This window comes from Macrobrachium nipponense, chromosome 40 (assembly GCF_015104395.2).
Source record: "Macrobrachium nipponense isolate FS-2020 chromosome 40, ASM1510439v2, whole genome shotgun sequence".
NCBI lineage: Eukaryota > Metazoa > Arthropoda > Malacostraca > Decapoda > Palaemonidae > Macrobrachium > Macrobrachium nipponense.
Window position 1 is genome coordinate 39,334,939 of NC_061101.1, and position 21,255 is coordinate 39,356,193.

Here is a 21,255-nt window from a genome sequence, read left to right on the forward strand (position 1 = left end):
GATCACCATCTGATGGTGAATGAGCGCATTCTTACGCCGTCCCTATACGGTGCATTATCTTTTATTACCTTGTGGTTTTATAGCCAATTCTGTCATGATGAGTAAGTCTCGGAGTAAGTGAACAGAGACATATAGCTTTCGGTGGGGGCCATGGCGTAGGGAGGGAGAGAGAGGGGGGTGAGGGGGTTGGAGTGGTTGGGGGATGGTGTTCTTGGGTGAGGGGCGGAGGAGGGTGGTGGACCTTGTGTGGTGATCCCTACTCGTTGCTGGATGTGGAGGGGGTGGGGGCCGATGAGGTAGAGGAAAGTGAAGGAGAGAGAGAGAGAGAGAGATGAGGGCAGAAGTGGCGTTCGTCTAGTGCAGCCATGTCAGTCCACTATTAGTGGCGGTCGAGGAAGTACAAAAGGGATACGCGAAGACTCCACCAGCCGCCGAGCCGACCGTCCCAAAAGGCGAGTGAGAGAGAGAGAGTGGGATGGATGCGAACTAGTAGAGTAAAAGACGAGAGGAAACGAGCTGTTTATTTGCCATGTATTTTCTCGAACGAGCGAACATGGTCGCACTTTTGTAGCTAATGTGTTTACATTCCGATGACAAGAGAGAAAGGGTCAGTGCCGAAGATGTGTTTATTTTCTTTCAGCACGTGTTTTCTGTAGTACTATCAAAACTTTGTCGACTTTTGATTCATGATCTTTTGACATGGCTTGGTGGTGTCCCTGTGTTGTATATATTTTATGTGTTTTGTGTATCGCTGTTTTTTTTCGTTCTCTTGAATCTCTGGTGTGATTATTATGAAGACCATGTGTTCTGTTATTCGCTCTTTATGTTGTCTTTAATGATGCGGTATGTATGGATTTATTATTATTATTTTATTGTTATTTTAAGTCATGTGATGAAAATTTTTCCCTATATAATTTCATTATTGTTATCATTGATGGCATTGTTGTTTTTGCATAAATTCTCGTTCCAGTATGAAAGAATTCACCAAGAAATAATTTATATTTTTAATGTTAGCTCATAGCCGAAGTCCCACTTTGATTAACAAATAAGAGAAACGCCTGTAGTATTATATTATTATTATATCCACAATTGGCCCATATCGACGCTATAGTAACTACCTCTATTGGTAACATCATACAAATCCGAACCACAGTCCCGGGAGGACTTCCGTAACGAAAACATTGAACGACAATGTTGCTGTGACTAGCCGTCAAGAATTCTGATAAGACTAGATGTCCAGTATTCTGGTACGACCTATATAATAGCTACCTTGTATTCTGCGGTGAGAGGCTGTCTAAAATCCCGATGTGAATAATTGTTACTATTACTAGCTGTAAAATGTTATGCTATAACTGGCTATCGTTCTTTGCCTAGCTGCCAAATATTCTGCGATGATCAGCTGTCAAGTATTTGCAATGACTGACTAGCTGTACTATAACCAGCTGTCAGAAATATTTTACAGTGACTAGGTGATTAGTATTTTGACATGTTTAGGCGTCAAGTATATTGCCTTGCAAGACGAGACGCTCGATATTTTTCCAGGTCAAGGCGTCAAGCATTTTGCCTTGACGAGAAGCAAGTATCTGCCTTGCTAGACGTTCATTATTCGAGCATTACTCTTGAATAGACGTTGAGAAGGAAGTAACTGCCATGACTAGAAGTTAATAAGTATTCAAGTGTCCGCCATGATGAAATCGACAAGTTGCTCGACAGTTGCTTTCGTCGTCCTACCGATAAATGTTTATAGATTCCGCTCTTCAACGTTTCTCCCTCTGTCGACTCCAGCCTTCAGGCACTGACGTTGCTTCGCATCCCAATGATTGGAATCAAGGATTTCGGCTTTGGAGACAAGATTGCCACCCAAAACCTGCCTGACGGTAGTGCCACTACAATTCCTTAGGGCCCTCTCCCCCTTCCCCGTGTTCCCTTATACCCCGCCCCCTCCCACCCCCAATATACCCACACCCGTCTTCTGTAGGTCTCTTGCAATCTAACCGCCTACACTGGCGATGCTTTCAACATATCTCTCCCCCCGTGTTAGACACAATTGGCTATGCTACTGGTGTTCGCCAGATCTCTACTGAAGCAGGAAAATTGCAGCAATAACCCAAATCAAAAACTGACAATTAAACGTCAATGAATGAGAAAAAACTTCCGGGTAGGCGGTCATTCCTGTGCCAAGTTTCCGAAGGTGATTAGTGGCAATCACTATTTATTCCTGCAAAAGGAATGAAATTTTCGTTGTCATTCGCATGCGAGACACGTGCCCACCGTCTTCCGGGGTACTGGATTGAAGTGTATTGGCAGAATGCTTCAACAAGTTTTTGCTGGATACCCCTTGGTCTGTAAGAGGAGACGGAAAAGTAGGACCACAAGTGATCGCTTAGTTTTGTTTTCGTGTCTCGGCAGCGATTTATTTGTCGTGTGCTCGAGTCTTTACATTAAGTGTTCTTACCCCCAGCCGCCCCCCCCCCCCCTCTTCTTCTCTCATCTCTCTCTCTCTCTCTCTCAATCATATCACTGTCTCTCTCTCTCGCTCTCTACTCTCTCTCTCTCTCCTCTCTCTCTTTCTTCTCTCTCTCTCTCTCTCTATCTCGTCTCTCTCTCTCATCACTCATTCTAATCTCCTCTCTTCTCTCCCTCTCTCTCTTACATGCGAGCATTATAAATGCATTGCACTTCAAGTACTTGCATTTATGTATAAGGTGACTTTGAATATTGCACACAATCATGAATTATTGTTGAAGAGATGCCTTACCACTGGTATTCTTGTTTAATGTATTTTATAGTCTGTGTAATTGAACAGTTTTTTTTTACCGAGTAACAGGCATTTGCACGGCTTACATATATATGTATATATACATAGCCATTTATGTGTATGTATATACATACAGTATGTACATCTATATGAATGTATACGAGTATGTGTATATACACACATGATATGCTTACATGTGTAAATGTGAGATGCAGAGTCAGTCGTCATCACGTGCGTTTCCTTGCTTGAGCCGTCACATGGTAGAACGTCTGTCTGTACGGACCACCAAGAGTCGCAAGAAGCTAAAAAAGGGAAGGTCAAGCAGACACTTTCTTTGAAGATCACCTCGAGAGCATCAGCAGCGGCGCACTGTGTGAAAACAGAGGCCGGGAAGAGAGAGAATTTCAGAGAGAATTCAGTCAGAAACTCCAGGGGTATCCCGTTTTCGGTGTTGAACTTGCGCGGTGGGACTGTGCCAGATTGCAAAACGCCGACATTTTCTCTCCCCGAGGGTACGAATCACTGCCCCAGTAACTTCTTTTCTCCGCTCAAGGAGACCAGCTTCTTCTCGTTTTTTCTCTCCCACTGCTATATGAGTCAGGGTACGCAAATATTTACAATAATGGAATACGATAAAACAAGGGGAATAGGCGACAGACAGGTCATGATTGCTTTGACCCAAATGACATTTACCTGGAAGAAGCGAAAGGATTCTCACTGAAAAATAATAATTATAGGAATATTGCAGAATATACTCCCAAGTGGCACGAAGTAATGTCACAAATCGGTATCGTTATTTACTGGCGAAGAGAGAGAGATAGAGAGAATTGGGTTACGGTTAAGGAAGGGGTAGAGGAAGGACATGGCCTTTATGGGTTAAGTGGTAAAAAATAATTAAGCGCCATATCGATGCGGGTTCAGCTCTCTCTCTCTCTCTCTCTCTCTCTCTCTCGTCTCTCTCTCTCTCTCTCTCTCTCTCTCTCTCTCTCATGGTTAAGCGCATACTATTGAAAGCTTTTGACATTACTTATGGAAGCGTGGAGATGATTTAGAAAATAAACCAGCATTATTTGAGTGGCATTAGAGAAAAATATCTTTCGAAGGAATATTCAGGCCTTTAACTTTTCAGTTATGCCCTTCCCTTCTGTTTATTCCGTGGCATAAACAACTTAGCCTCAAGAACCCCGAGAGAGAGAGAGAGAGAGAGAGAGAGAGAGAGAGAGAGAGAGAGAGAGAGAGAGAGAGAAATTCATCCTCTTGATGAAGTAAGTCTTTTACAAACCCGGTTCATAGATATTTCCGTTTCAGCGATTTATTCTTGCGTGACATTTGGCCTTATATATAGATATATATATATAGATATAGATTCTATAGATATCTATATATATATATATATATATATATATATTATATATATCTTATTATATAGATCATATATATATTCATATATATATACTACTACATACACACACAGAGCCAACCGCATCCTTTAGGAGTTACAAAGGACCAAAATATTACACTCTGCAGAGTTATTCTTTCCACGATTGACTGTATACGACTCAACAGACGCACGACAAAGAATTCTTTAGTCTGCTCATGTGTAACAGTTTACGCTACGCGTGACGTCATCTTTCAGGCAGTCAACACGACGAGATCGTTTGGAGGCCTTTCTTTGTCGTGAGTCATTTCTTTGGGTGAATCCCAGTTTGTTCCCTCGTCGTTACTGAAGCCTCGTCTCTCTCTCTCTCTCTCTCTCTCTCTCTCTCTTCTCTCTCTCTCTCTCGTCTCACTCTCTCAGAGTTTGATGTTTATGTGCATTGTATATGTAACCTGACAGCGCATCTCGGGTTAGGGTTGTTTCAAAATGGTTATGAAATTCATACGTTGTACACCATCTAAAAGGCGATCTTAAACGAATAAAAATAATAATAATAATAATAATAATAATAATAATAATAATAATAATAATAATAATAATAATATAATAAATATTATTATTCTTATTATTATTATTATTATTATTATTATTATTATTATTATTATTATTATTATTATTATTATTATTATTCACGAGGATAATGCCTCCACAGAATAGTCATGAATATCTCAGTTGATCGACAGTACCCAGAGTACGTGTAGGCCTAAGCTTTCAGAAGAGTTACGGCAAGGGGTATAGCTGAAAATACAGAAGTTTGTTTTTCAAGCACCAGGGATAATTTATGCAGTATCACGTGGGGTTGCAATATAACAAAGCTTACATTGTTTATGCGTTACAGTTAAATTGCATTCTCGGTACATCGTGACGTCAGAATGATTCACCGAAGTATTCCTTTTTGTCTGTTGTTTGATACGTAGTATGAGCAACTATTGTTGCCTGGTTACGTTTTTTCGTTATTATCGCAAGGTTGTAGTTGACATAATGTGAAAAGTACAATCAGAAGATATTATCACAGATATATTTTATGGACGTGTGACGGAAAGAAGATAATTTTGATGGCAAATTAAAGCACCACACACACACACACACACACACACCACACACACACACGACACACACACACACGGACACACACACACACACATATATATATATATATATAATATATATATATATTATATATATATATTATATTATATATATATATATCTATATATATATTATATATATATATATATATATATTCTATACATATATATATATAGATATATAGACAGAGAGAGAGAGAGAGAGAGATAAAAAAAAAAGAGAGAGAGTTAGAGAGAGAGAGAGAGAGAGAGAGAAGAAGAGAGAAGACGAGAGAGAGAGAGAAGAGAGAGAGAGAGAGAGAGAGAAGAAGAAGAAGAATGGATGGTGGCCACCAACAGCCAAAAATATAGCCATACGGAACTTGAGGAAGACATCTGAGGCATTTCCTTGGTTTTCTGTTAAGGTTTCAGGGCCTAGCCTCATTATCAAAGCTGTAAAAATATATATACAAATATAGTAAAACATCATAAAAGACTTGGATTTAAAAAAAATAGGTTAAAAACAATTAGAAAACATTTAGTTTAAAATGCCAGGAGAAAGGTATTACCATCCAAGTGGAAAGAAGTCATACGAGTGATAAGGAGAAACGCTAAGAAGTCCAGGTGAACTTATGTTAATGAAAGAGGGGTGGAGGCAGTTTGGTTGTTTAAATAAGTTTCTAAATAATAAAATCATGCCGAAAGTGAGGACTCCAGCAGTCACAAAAATGCCCTTTTATTCGAGTCTTCCTTTAGTCATGATGAATCATTTATTACCGGAATTGATTCATTAATACAGCGTATTCTCCTGCCATAAGAAGTCCCCTCATTCCCGCTAATTCTCTTACCATAGGTTCCCTTTTTAAATACGTAAGGATAGATTGAACCAACCCTCTGATGACGTTGAATGCGGTACATTTATTTTCTTGCCCCGATGTAGTCGTAGCTTACTAAATGTCCGCAAGGTTTGTCACAGAGGTGTTAGCTATCGTAATGGGTTCCAGCCGTCGAATCCAGAGTATTCCAGTATACGACAGCATCTAAAAAAGGAAAAATAAATATTGAATACAATCAATTGAAAATGCTGTCGATGGCTCGTTCCCCTCAGCAGCTGGCAATCCTCAGGTCACTTGTAAATAACAGGTAGTTCCTTAGTTAAACTGCCTCCACCCCACTTTTCTTAGCAGAAGTTCACCCTGGACTTTAACGATTATCCTCGTCCCTCGTATTATTTCTTTCCACTTGTATGGTAATACCTTTCTCCTGGTATTTTAAACTGAATGTTTTGTGTTTGCTTTTAGCATATTATTTTTATTAATCTGTTTCTTTTATGATGTTTTAATGCTTTTGTATATATTATTTGCAGCTTTGATAATGAGGCTAGGCCTTGAAACGTTGGCAATCTTCTTCTTCCCAGCTTTAACCAATTTGTTAGCAATAAACCATGCAAATGCCTGAGATGTCTTCCTCAACTTCGTTATGTATGTATATATATATCTATATATATATATCTATATATATATATATATATATATATATATATATATATATATATAATATAATATAATAATAATCTTTATTTCGCATATTTATACACATATAATATATATATCGACCAAAGTGGGAGGTGGCCAATTTGGGAAATGGCTGAGGTGGTGTGGCCAAAGTCCGATTACTTGAAATTAACTGTGTATAATGTGTTTCGCCATAATTAGTAATAGACCCGTAGGGATGAAATGTCCCTTTGTCCATTTGATCCCCGAAGGACTAGTCCTAAACACGGTGAAACACATTTGATCCCCAAGGGGGTAGTCCTAAAAACAGTGAAATACATTTGATCCCTGAGGAGTTTGTACTAAACACGGTGAAATACACTTGATCCCGAGGGACTAGTGTTAAACACGGTGAAACTGTAGATGAATTACTGTTTTGTCATGTTTAGTACTAGCCCCATGGGGATCAAATGTGTTTCACTGAATTGGTGATTTCACGAATTCCCTGAAAATTTCAGGGATTTTGTGAAATCCCAGGTTTTGCAGTCTTACTAATATATATGGATACACACACATATATATACACTCATATATACTGTTGATTTCAAGTAATCGGATCTTGACAACACTACCTCTGCCATTTCTCAATTTGGTCGGCCACGTCCCACTTTGGCGCCGATTTCGGGTTTTAGCGGTAGCTACACACACACACCACACACACACACAATATATATATATATATATCTATATATATATATATATATATATATATATATATATATATATATATCAATGTATGTTTGTTTGTGATGATATTAAAATATTTGTTTTGCTTCAAGAGGTGCAGTTGTAATGTTTAAAACCTTTGATTTAAGTTTACAGTGCCTTGTAGTGAAGGTGGTGTGAATAGTACGTTAAATTAATAATGTAGGCAATCCTTTGTAGAAAAAGCTGTCCAAGTAATAGTCGATTTTTAATTGCTATTGCATAATATCTCCGCATCTTTATTTCCCGTGTCCCTCCCGGATTCACACCTTGTTGAAGATGTGCAACCGCCCCTCTCACTTTTTCTCTTTTTTTTTTTCCCAGTCTATCGAAGCTGTTACCAGGCGCGCGCAGTCCTCTTCTGCTTGCGATAGCTCAGTGGGGTTTTTGCTAATGGCAGTGGCGGATTTAGCGGTGGCCCGAGCAGGCCATGGCCTAGGGCCCCGCACCTCAGAAAAAAATTAATAAGATGGGGCCCCGCACAATCTAAATCCGCCCCTGGTTAATGGAAAGGTTATTTTAAATTTCCAGGTTATTTTATATATTCTTGAGATTTTTTTTTATCAGTTTTTTTGAGGACCGCCTATATCAGACGATTATTTCGTGTGAGTTTTATAGGTCTAACTGTTGGACATTTACTTCCAAACCGCTATCCTAGCGTTACCAGGCGTCAGTCCACTTTTGCTTGCGATAGCCTAGTGATAGATATTCTTGGGATTTGATTTATTATCAGTATTTCCTTTGGAATGCTGTATCACCCGATGTTTTCTTTCGAGTTTCATAGGTCTAACAGTTAGACATTGTGGCCGCAACAGCTGTTAAAAAAATCTGTGTTGTAGTACGAGTATATATATCTGTACGAGACTTCCAGTGTCTGCTGCTAGCACTTAGGGCAGTCAAAAGTTTTCTTGTTGGTGCAAAGACCAGTTTGAGTCGTCTGGTAATTTATTTTCCGGGTTCCTTGTATCGACGAGACAAGTTTTATACAAGATTAAACCATCTTGATTTTATTATGACATATCTTCAAGACTCTTCTTCCTTTCATTAGTTTCATTCTTACGTGAAATGGGAGCATAATTTCCCTTCGACTACGATGCATGTTGTTGCTATCGCATTTGTTGATATTTTTTTTTATTTACAAAATTTCGATGATCTTATGGTAATTATCGTGCTTAACGAAAAGCGCCAATATGTATTGGTTACCTGGTCGTTCTTACAACAGTTGAATTACTTACAAAATTTGCAGAATTAAAAAATCAAATTTCAAGTAATAATAATAATAATAATAATAATAATAATAATAATAATAATAATAATAATAATGAAATGTAAGGTGAATCCACACATCTTTATACAGTATGTGTTGTAACGAGGCAATGGGCAGCATTGTCTGTTTAGAATTCCTGTCGTATAACCCGAGGCAACAGTTGTCCCTTTATAAGCAAAGCAGAAAGCAGACGTCTCAGATCCAGCTACGGACCAATGGTCGTGACTTGCCGCTTCGACAGTATCTTACATTATAGTCATTTTTAACGACGGGGGTTTACTACGTAGTAATGGTAAAAGACAATTCACATACAATAAGGAAAAAGTATTAATTTCTTGTGCGATTCCAGGATTTTTTCTTGAAAATTATCAGCTTTCAAAATATTTAGCAGGCAGGAACAATTTATAGCATTGGATTTTATGACAGGAAGACATATTTCTCACGTATTTTGCCTTTTTTGACGATGCGGGTACACTAGAAATGATAATGCAATTCACTCACACTTGGATTACACGATTTTTTCCCTCAAAATTGTCAAAACATCTGGCAGTTTACAAAACTACCTTTTATAAAAAGGGCGATTCATGTATACTTCTCTCTCCCTCCCGGCCGCTGCCTGGTGGCGTATTCGCAACCCCTTCCTTCAACCTGTCAAACTACCAGCAGTAAATCCACGTGGCGCAGATGTGAGATCTCCATGAATGCAATTGCTCACGACGCTGCGAACTGCAGATCCGTTTAGCGATCAACAACCGCCACTTGCGTCCTCTGATCTGCGTCCTCTGATCAAGTGACTGAACAGCCTGCATTCACTTTGATTGATGTTATCTTAACGTCTATATATAATGGCTCAATCCAGTTAGAAAAAGGGCATTCTTCCGTTTAGTACAGTAAGAGTATAAGAAAGCCCGTATGGGGGTAGTGCCGTTTGTGCACTTCATGGGGTGCACTGTAGGCATTACTAATGGTTCTTTGCAGCGTCCCTTCGGCCCCTAACTGCAACCCCGTTCATTCCTTTAACTGTACCTCCGTTCATATTTTCTTTCTTCCATTTTGCTGTCCATCCTCTTTTAATAATGATTTCTTTGTGCAAGTGCGAGGTTTTCCTCCGTTACGCCTTTCAAACCTACCAACTTTCAAATTCCCTTCCAGTGCTGAATGACCTCATAGGTCCGAGCGCTCGGCCTTTGGCCTAAACTCTGTTTCTTTCCATTCCTTTCATATAACAAAGGAAATTCTCTGCTCACCTCCCATGCAGGAGCACTATCAAGGAAATCAGGTGCTGAGACATCGTCATGACTGTTGATTTGGAATTGATGACAAACGGAGGATGATTCTGGCGTTATTCCTGGTAACGCATAAAGGCGATGAAGCACCAAAAGGGAGAACGAGAGTAGAAATGATAAGAGAACTGAATCGGCAACACTAGGAAAAGATCACATTTCAGATATGAACAACAACATTCTGTTTGTCTTCCTTTCATTCTGAACGCTGATCGTAAGGTTAGAGAACATCGGAGAAAGATGTTTATGCATTCGAAAAACTTTGACTTGAAAGTCGTTTTTATCCGTAGGGAGAAAAGTCTGATACACATTGTCCTTTTTGAGATTTCTACCAGGACTCTTAAGCCAGTTTCCTTAATGCAGCACATACTGGAAGTGTTTTTGATGATGCATAATCATTCTAAATACAGAACTCCTTATGCAGAATAAACACACACACTAACACACACACACACACACACACATATATACATATATATATATAATTATATATATATTATAATTATATATATAGTATATATATATATATATATATATATATATTATATATATATGTATATATATATATTGTATATATATATATTATATATATATATATATATATATATATATATATATATATATATATATATATGACACACTTTTGACCTTGGCAAATGATTGATGGTCCCCATGTTTTTTTTCCGACTTTCGTGCCGCAGCTGAAAAGAGACAAACCGTGCATGTGGAGCAGGACATCAGACAACGCATGACAAGCGGGATGCGCAGACCATACAGGGGAAAATTGCAGCTAGACGCCGTAGTTGGGGAGGAAGTGTTCCTGTTCTTTTTTCTGATCTCTCTGATATCTTTCCGTAGGTCATTGGATGATTGCTTCCCTCAAGGATATCGTAAGATGTCCTTGTGATACTATATGTGATTTCAAGGGGAAATTTTATCATATTTATTTTGATTGTTGTTAGTCTTCTTTTTCTTATTTTGACGTGTTACTTGCAATTAATTTAAAAGAAAACAAATCTAATAAACACTGTCTGTCTCGACTTTTCTACCAGGACTGTTATGCCCTTTCTAAATGGTATACATATTGCTGTAGGTTTGGTGTTGTAGGTTCCCCTCTTGTATTTTGAAGTGATCCTGACTGTAGTTGCAGCTGTTGCAGAATTGGTCAGCTGCTTGAATGAAGCTGAGTTAACTTCCCGTTGTGGATAGTACAAGGAATTTCACTGAAAGTGAACATATCTTATTCTATTTTAGAAAAAGTCTCTTCCGAGCAGTTTTCGCTCCGCTGGTGTGAGTCATGCTCGTTTTGGCCACTCCGTTTTGGTTTTGAGTACGTTTGAAATGAGCAGTGAACATTCAAGCTGTTTGTTTTTCTTCTTCCATCGCTCTTTCTCTCTCCAGCCTCGCTGTGATTCACGACGATCGACCAACAGTCAGGTACATCATTCACTGCATAGCTCAACTGAGAAATAATGGATTTCAGAGGTCGCGTCCTTGAAGTTCGTTTGCTTACCACCGCGCTTAGAGAGAGAGAGAGAGAGATGGTACAATTACCTACACATTTTTTTAAGAGGCCATTGCCGGGTACAAAAAGCGTCTTCAGAATGGATTGTCTTTATATAAAAAGAAACGAAAAGAAGCAATGTTGATAGATATAAAGATGAATGAACAAACAATTAGGTATGTGTATATATATATTATATATACACACACATATATATATTGTATGAACGTATGAAACATATAAAACGGCTGCCTTAAAGCCTACATTTTCAATGCTAAGGCCTCAGTTCCGTTAGCAAACAAACTACTTTTTCCAAAGGAACAAATCTGACAGTTCTTGGAAGATGGAATGATCATAATATATACTGTATGTATATATGGTGTTTCTGAATAAATTATATCTCCGGATATTATTCATGGGCGCTATTTACGGTAACACAATGGATTATTTGACTTCAGAAAATGTTATGGCACTTTGCTTCATAGCTCATATTAGTACTCCAGTGGTCAGTGAATTTGCCTCTCTCTCTCTCTCTCTCTCTCTCTCTCTCTCTCTCTCTCTCTCTCTCTAGTCCGTTCAAGTGAATGTGTAACAAGCAGGCAATATATTTCTCGTTTCCTTTTCAATCATTAACAACTGAGAGAGAGAGAGAGAGAGAGAGAGAGAGAGAGAGAGAGAGAGAGAGAGGGAACAAAAAATGAGCTCGTTAAAACAATAGCGTGAACAAACAAGAGAGAGAGAGAGAGAGAGAGAGAGAGAGAGAGATGGTCTTAATAGCTAAGTAAATACTATTTTGAGTGTGCGAGAAAGAAACAATTTCGCTCTCTGTGAACACCATCATCAGTAACACTAACATAATGGGAGAACGAAGGAGAGGTGAAAGTGCGGGTGTTACAAAAAACCATTTTGTTTATTGTTCCCGTTCTTGGATTCATGGGAACTTCAACGCGGATTGTGGTAATCCTGCCGGCATTCCAATCAACGTATTGGGGACCTTTGTATCATCTGTATAAATATGCTTGCTATCATGTGGCATAAGTCTGGATCAGTCAGAGAATCAAAAGCAGAATCCTGTCAGTAAAACCAAAGAGCCAAAGATGGACCTTTGGTCGGTCAGGAAAAGCGTCATTTAGTTTGAAGATATCAAATCTATTGTGGTCCCAGGTCATTTAGTTGTTTCACGTAGCTGGTGCCTAGGTAGAGAGAGAGAGAGAGAGAGAGAGGAAGGGCAAACAAATGATGAAGGAAAAATATCGACGTATCCACTATTATGTCAACGTAATGATGGAGTTAACAACAGGATGGAAAGGAGGCAGCTTCAGAACCCGACAGGGCGGGGTAATTACAGAATAGCAAATAGAAAAACGGATGACCTTGCAATGAAACAATGTATAGAAAGTATATATAACAGGCTGTGCAATAAAACAAGATATAATAAGTATGCAGAACAGGCTATGATTTAAAAGGATTACAATTAAATGAGATAATATACAGTGGATGGATGATGGATTTCGGATAACTAGGGCAGAGAGAGAGAGAGAGAGAGAGAGAGAGAGAGAGAGAGAGAGAGAGAGAGAGAGGAATGCAGATGAGGAAGAACCAGGTGAGTGGGAAGTCGTGGTCACCGAAAAAGCCCTCCCGGCACCTCTGTTATGTCATCACAGATCCTGTCTTTCCCCAGGTGATTATCTGTGCCCTGGGATGATGATGATGATGATGATGATGCCTTTTGGCCCCTTCCTGTTCTGTTCTGGTCTGTCTGGCTTCTGATTTAACGGATTTGGGATAAATTGAAGTTTGATTGAGAACTATCCACCAATATCTTTTGATTTTTCTGTCAATGCATGGAGGTTTTACATTGTCCTCTCTCTCTCTCTCTCTCTCTCTCTCTCTCTCTCTCTCTCTCTCTCTCTCTCTCTCTCTCTCTCTCTCTCTCTCTTTTGTGTATGTGTGTATGTATACTATATGTATTTATATAAGAATATGTACGTATGTATACTACAGTCGGTACCGATCTGAACCTTTTGCAACAACGCAAACCTGACACTGGAGTTATCTGTAGACGGCCTGTAGTGCTACGTTAGTGATATATTAGATGGGTTATTTTAGGGAAGGGTTTCCCTCACCCACCATTTTACCGATTTCGGGGACGTCGGGGGCATACTAAGCAGGGAAGATGAAAATCGCGAGAAGGGTTAACTAACCGTTGTGACATTTCTCCTTTTGCTTCCTAATGAAGAAACGAAACTGTTGATGTTGACTGTGATGTTACCAGTCCAGGTTTCAGCCTCCCGAGTTTAGCGTCAGGTTGACTTTTTATTTATTTATTCAATTGTTGGGGCATCTCTTCTTTTATTCATGGTGGTGCTTAGCGCGCCACATACCTTTCCTCTTGTTGTATCTCTTTAGAAATGTGGCGGAAGCGGGCGTTATTGTAGCTCTTGGTAATCCCAATAGGCTCTTGATTAGACAGTTGTCTACTGTATATTGTGCCCAATGGTTAAAAGCCGTTTGCCCATCCCCAGTTTCCATTGAAAGTAAATAATTTCAATGAAAAACCTCTTAACGAATCTCGATTTTAATCATAAACATTTCCAGGGAAGATTCGTGAACTTATAAATTATAAGGGTTCGGCCAGTTAAATCTCACACCGAAGGCATCAGTCCAACAAAAAACTTAGAGCCAGACTCAAGATAATCAGCAGTATTGACGTCCTGGTGGAAAATGACTGACAAGTGGTAAAAAAAAAAAACCTTGCAAGACGCTTTTCTGTGTTGCCTGCACATGTGTTTTACGCAGCTGGGGTTAGAATGTTAACTCTGGTTTTGGTGATGCAATGTACAGTTCGAATCATTCTCGCTAAAATGTACTTATCGAAAATTATTCAGCGCCAGAATTCTCCAAACAGCCTTGCTGATTAACAAAGAAAATAAAAAGCCGACCTATAGGTCACGGAGAGCTAGTCAAAAGCAGAAATGCAGTTTCTTCAGGGAAGAAACACAAGATCCGATCATTATGTTTGTTTGACTAACGTTGTTTTCAGCTGGTACCTGTTTTCAGGGATTTTATGAATCTTGGCGGTCTTTCGCATGATTTTTGACTAACCCGTTTTTTTTGTATTTTCCAGCCTGGTACTGTTTTCAGGGATTTTATGAATCTTGGCGGTCTTTCGCATGATGTTTGACTGCGTGGAATAAATAGAGATTAGAATTCCGTCTCTTAAAATACGACGATCAGGAATAATTCTAGGAGGGCGAAAGAGACAGCGAAATAGCGTGTCAAAAGCAATGAATGAACGGACCATCGCCTCCTTCCTGTGCCAGTACAGCCTAGTGATTATCCTGCCGTAATGAGCTTCCTATCTCGATCTCCCAGAATTTCCAAATATTTTCTGTAGTCTCCTGTGGGAATCCTCCAGCGTCGATGAGCTTCGTGGTTGTAACGCCATTTGTGCAAGTCACCCGGTTATAAGGTTACAAAAGCTATGGCAATTAACCCATTTCCAAATTTGTACTTAGAAGTTTTGAGTTACTTTCCAGAAGGGAAAGAAGGAAAGTATTTTGCAAGAAGCTGCCAGAAGGCGACTGAGGGTTTGACTCTCCAGAGAATGCGAAACAACAATTTCAAGATATTTTTCGAAACAGTTACAGCTGTTGTAAACACGACATTTATAACAACGTATGTACGTGCGAAACAAACATCATATAACGAAACGTAACAAAATAACAGAATTAGGCGTAATTTGCATGTAACAATGGTTAGTAGTGGTCACGTACCTTCACAAGAGAAACTGGGGCCATTACTCTTGGAGATAAATAGATGGAAGTTGTGTCGGGTTGTAGGACTTGTGTAGATCACGTTTAAGTTCGACTAACCGGGCTCTCCTACAGCGTCCTTCAGGGCCCTTCGTTATGTACTAGTGATGATTTAGTGCTCTTTGCTGAGGTCCTCGGTTGCAAAACAGTTCTCGTGTCTGTCTATGTTATTGTTTTATTTTGGGCTGGTGTTAGTCACATACTGGTTGTCCCACGACGGAGCTGTTGGTCTGAATGTTATAGGCCTATAAATTTAAGTCATTTTCTTAATAAGCCTATTATGCTGGCGACTTAGTACCTACAATATTATTTACCACCCTCGAAGGAAGACAGGAAAAACAAATTGAAAGGGTTACACTGAATGCCAATTTACAAGCGCTGCAATTAGTCTTCCATATTCCTACTTTTTCAGGAAAAAAATTCAAACACGTGGGTACAATCTAGTAATGGTTTGCTTACGTCAGTGAATGACGTTGGTGATCACTAGAAGCTTTCTTAATGAGTGATCTAAAAAATACATTTGATTTGCTAATGAGCCGTCTTAACAACAAAAAACAAATACATTTGGTTTTATGCTCCACTGCGTCAGAGACAAGGCCTACATTCTTTCGCCTGAATCTTGATGTTAAAAAGAGAGAAAAAATGTCGCCTTTGAAGGGAGGAGAGAGAAGAAACTTCTTCCCAACAAGTTCGACGAAAAATATAAAATCTGAGCGAAAACATGAAAGACTTGTCAAATGAACAAGGTGCTTGTCAGGTTATTTGGCGAATAAATAAATTCGTCTAGTAATGAGGAATTCGACGAGACATATGACGAATGACGTGAAATTTTTCAAGGAATTCGCTAGAAAAAAAATTTGACAGTACATTTTATAAGTAAAATATAAGTTTGACAATTTGTTCATCGAATAAATGAGGTACATGTCAATATATGAAAAATGTCGTTCGGTTGACGTGATGATACAAGAAAGCTTGGCTATGACTATCAGGTAACCAGTGCTGCTAAAAGAGAACTACTGTGACATTTCCAGTTCCCTTGGAAGTCTTTCCTTCCACTTTCCACTTTGTTTCTCTCCCTAACAGTGGGACTAAAGACAAATAAAGGAAATAAGAATAATACTTAGGGTTCTTGCAGTCTGCCACATTGATAGAAATTGTAAAATTTTCGCGCAATGATTTGGGGAAAAGGTTAAAAGAATGTATTTCCATTTTGAATGATTTTGAATAATTGCGGACGGTATGACTTAATGAGATATGGTATATAAAAGTAAAAAAAAAAATATTATTTTCAAGCAAATATAGACTGCAACTAATATATAGATTGCTGTCACGCTGTGCGATTTATATTGTTTCCATAAATATATTTCCCTTGTCTCTTTTAAAAAGGAGGAAGACTATTTCATCAGCAAAAAGTTTCTCTGTTTTCAAGATGGTCTTTGCTGCTGCTGCTGCTGCTTCGGCATGTCAGAACTTCTTCGCTGTGAGATCACAGAGCTCGTCCTCATTCTATTTGGCTGCGAGCTTCAATTTCCTTTGCTGAAAAATAACATGACAATTATATTTGCTAACGTTCTTTTTTTTCATGTTTCGATTGTTTCCGTTTCCGATTCCTTTATCAGTTTTTAGTGTTTTGTAAACGAAAACTATTGAGGTGGGTATTTATCTCTGTCCGTCCGCACTTTTCCTGCTACCCTCAGATCTTAAAAACTACTGGGGCTAGAGGGCTGCAAATTGTTATGTTGATCATCCACCCTCCAATCATGAAACACCAAATTGCAGCCCTCTAGCCTCAGCAGTTTTTATTTTATATAAGGTTAAAGTTACCCATGATCGTGCGTCTGGCACCGCTTTGCATCTAACACAGGCCACCACCGGGCCGTGGCTGAGTTTCATACAGTATTATACGCTGCACAGAAAATTGGTGGCGCCGAAGAAACTTCGGCGCATTTTTTTACTTTTTTTATAGTTTCCGATCTTCGTTGCGATATGACAATCATGATGATGATGATTAAGATGGTGGACAAATGATCTAAACTATAAATTCTGAATTTTTGTAATGTTCCTCGTATGTTGTACTGAAAGTTGCAAAGTTCCACGAGCCTCGGGGACATGCAACAGTACAGTTCAGTGCAAGGAATTCGCTCATTAAGGATTTGTTACGAAATAAATGGAAGTATTGAGAGAATTGAAACCCCTATATCACTTTGTTTCACAATACCCTTTCTAATCCGGGAACTTCCATTCCAAAGAATAAGTAAATACCTGATGAATGTTGATGTACGGCGCTCAGTCTCAGACAGGCGAAGGGATAAGCACAGTTCATATAGGTCTACCACGACATCATAAAGAAGGGTAAGAGTCATGTCCATGAAGAGGTCGAGATTAGGAATGTTGCAAAAGTCGGGAGCAATAAACTCTCCCCTCCACTGTGACAATGAGAGTTTTACTTGAAGTCTGAAATTAACAGAATGATGCAGTGCCGTGAATCATCAAGTGAAGAGTAATCACGTAATACTTTATCATCTTCCACTTTGTTTGCAGAGGCCCAGTTATCGACCTTCACCAAGTCAGTTAGGCAGACCGCTTTGTGTGTGTGTGTGTGTGTGTGTGTGTGAGGGGGAAAGGGGGGGGGGGGGGGGGGGGGGTTAGAGTACGCGATTGTATTGGGATGTATAGCCTGTTTTTATCAAGGACGGAATTGTTATTGAAAAGACGTGTTTTTAAGGTCTTTCCTGAGATGACTTGCATTCTGAGGTCTCCGAAGAAGATGATCACCAGTCAGGGTGAAAGACTTCGAATTGATTTCTTCTATATTAAACCGTTACTTAATCAGATGTAATATCCCAGTTACCAAGGCCTGTCCCAGCAAAAGTGTGAGGATGAACTCATAAACTGGTATATTACTGTATCGACGAGGCTTCTGCTTTTAATCAAGATAAAGAAAAAAAATGTGCTCATCTCCGTTTGGGCTTAGTGTCATCAGTGCACCTCATTTCTTTTGCAGTACCTCCGTTCATATTCTCTTGCTTCCATCTTATTTTCACCTCTCCTAATAATTGATACGTGGTGCAACTGCGAGGTTTTCCTCCTGTTACACCTTGCAAAGCTCTTCAATGTCCGTTTAAGCGCTGAATGGCATCATAGGTCCCAGCACTGAGTTTTTGGTCGAGTTCTCTATTCTGTTCTGTCCTATTAAGTACTCAAAACAGCGAGCCTCGTATGGGGCTAGTGCCGTCATTGAACTTCATGCGGTGCACTGTAGGCATTACTTAAGGTTCTTTGCAGCGTGCCTTCGGCCCCTAGCTGCAATCGCTTTCGTTCCTTTTACTGTTCCTCCTCTCATATTCTCTTTCTTCATCTTACTTTCCACCCCCTCCTAACACGTGATTCATAGTGAACTGCGAGGTTATCCTCCTGTTGCACCTTTTAAACCTTTTACTGTCACTTTCCATTTCAGCGTTTGGCCTAAATTTTATATTCAGTTCAATTCAATTCAAAACAGCGAGGGATAAGGATAAGCAACGTGAAAAGTCAGCATAAAAAAAAAAAGTTCGCTGTCACATAACATACAAACGTAAACAAACACAGGATAAGCACTGCCATGTCATTCCAATCACACGCGAGTGAATACCTTACATACGCAGAAGCACACTGCCTAGTCGGTATACGCATTCACACGCGCGCGCGCACACACATTGAGCGCAGACACACTTCCCGTGCACCTGCATCCCACCCGCATGAACAAGGTGCTCTGAGGCTGCTCTCAATGGAGCACTGAGAGAGAGAGAGAGAGAGAGAGCGTCGCCAACTACCTGACTGCGAACAACTCCATTTGAAAATGAGGGACGCCTCGGCCTCTCTTACGTCCTCTTATCTTCTTAACTGGCTGACTGACTGACGGACTTCTTTCATCTATTTGCATAACAGGGGTTTTTTCAAATACAAGTCTCTTGAGGCTATTTGTGTGATGTTTTTATTCTATTTATTCATTTGTATGACTTATTTGTCTGTTTGCTGGGTCCTGTTTATCGAATTCCATTCCGGTTAGGTACATAAAAAGGTTATTTTTCTCATTCCATTTGTATGATTGCATAACCAACTTGCTTTTCCCGATTCCATTCATAATTTGAATCGGTTATTTTTTAATCTAATTTCATTTGTATTCCTCCAAAAAAAATATTTTTTTTTTACTTTAGAATTTTAATCACACTTTGGGTAAAGAATTTTTTTTTATTCCATTCATGTATTGTTTCTTGGTTATTTTTTTTGAAGAAATTCCATTCCTCTGTTAATGCTGCAATGTAATTTTTTCACATTTTAACTGACACATGTGCATGACATCATTTTCTTAAACAAAAGCGTATCTGGAACATGATTTACAGCTCAGAAATGTAAGTCACTAAAAAAAAAAAAAAAAAAAAAAAAAAATCGACATTCTTGTGAGCTAAAAATGCCGTGTAATGCCACTCTACAAAGATACCCCTACGTATTCAGTGTTTAAAAAGATACGAGGAGCATATCAGAGGCCTTGTGATTTTGATCGTACACACGCACGCACATCGGGGTAATTGTAAGCTGCTGGGAACGCGTCATAAAAACAAGAATGGCACTTGAGGTTGGCGAAAGAAAAAATAAGTAAGATTGCGGACCCCGGGGATAAGATAGTGCGTTAAAAAATATGTATGTATCTCTTGCTGCCAGGTACACAAGCAGTGACCAAAAAAGTGTTCGTATACTGCTGCCTCAGCTACCTTAACAGTGAAGAGTGTCTGTTATAGAGCTTTCCATAAATACGCGAGGTCTCTTGTGAGAAGTGATTTAATCATATACCCTCTAATGGCGACTAGCCGCATAATAAGACAGGGTATAATAATAGCCTGTCTTTCTTTCAATATGGCGTGAGTTATGTCTCCCAGACTGCAAGCAAAGCCTTAAAAAAGGAAGAATATACTTCGTTAGCGGAGCTAAGTATCCTTCCGCGGAAAACGCATTATGTATCCATGTATTTATTTTTACTGTGTATTATGTTAGTCTACGGATAATGTACTTTGTTTGACTATTATATTTTCAACAACTGATGTTCACTTCAAGCTGGAAAGAATGCGCTGTTGAGGCATTTGTTGACACAGACACACATACATACATACAAACATACACCCAAAGATGAAAACATTACCTCGTCATTAACTTTGTGGGAAGAAATGATAACTATCACAAATACCAACTCGGGGTTTTTTTTCCCGACAATTTCCATTTCCTTTGGATTGTTTGATCACGAAATTATGGCGTGATCCACGGGCTGGTCCAAGAGATCTGTAATTTTCTGGCGTAATTGACTGATCACTTATTCCTAGTCACTAGCAGCTGACCAGAGTGAAATGATGTTTTCTCTTCTGAGCTGTTCCGCCGTTCTTATGTGTGGCTCATTGGAACGGAAGGTAGTCGGATTATTTAGTAGCTGGGTTATTTTATAAAATTTATATTTATTTGATAAAATTTATATAAATGAATAAACAAACACTTGATATTATTTAATATCTTTTCATATTATCTTCAGCTATCATAACATTCCCAATAAAGCTATTTCTTATTATCGGATTTATGGTGAATCGATTCAAAATGAGAGAGAGAGAGAGAGAGAGAGAGATGAGGAGAAGATGAGATGAAGAGAGAGAGAGACGAGAGAGAGAGAGAGAGAGAGAGAGAGAGAGAGAGTTTCTTTGAGTCTTTTATATATAAATCCTACCCTCCAGAATTTTTTTTTTTTTAACCTTCCTAACGGGATATCCCAAGTTCGTAAGAGATATCGCTATATTTTTTTTTATCTTTTTAGATAGAAGTCTCTCCCGGACTTTATTTTTTTCA

At 39.0% G+C, this 21,255-nt stretch overlaps 1 protein-coding gene across 2 annotated transcripts in view; it reads left to right on the forward strand.

Annotated features, from left to right (window-relative positions):
- The first annotated feature begins 302 nt into the window (after positions 1-302).
- The window catches only part of LOC135212101 (uncharacterized protein C05D11.1-like), a 120,652-nt gene continuing 99,699 nt past the window's right edge, over positions 303-21,255 (forward strand). Inside the window, exon 1 of one of the 2 annotated variants that reach the window (XM_064245481.1) lies at positions 303-452. The gene's annotated coding sequence lies outside the window, so the exon portion shown is untranslated. The other variant, XM_064245482.1, reaches the window with a different exon arrangement.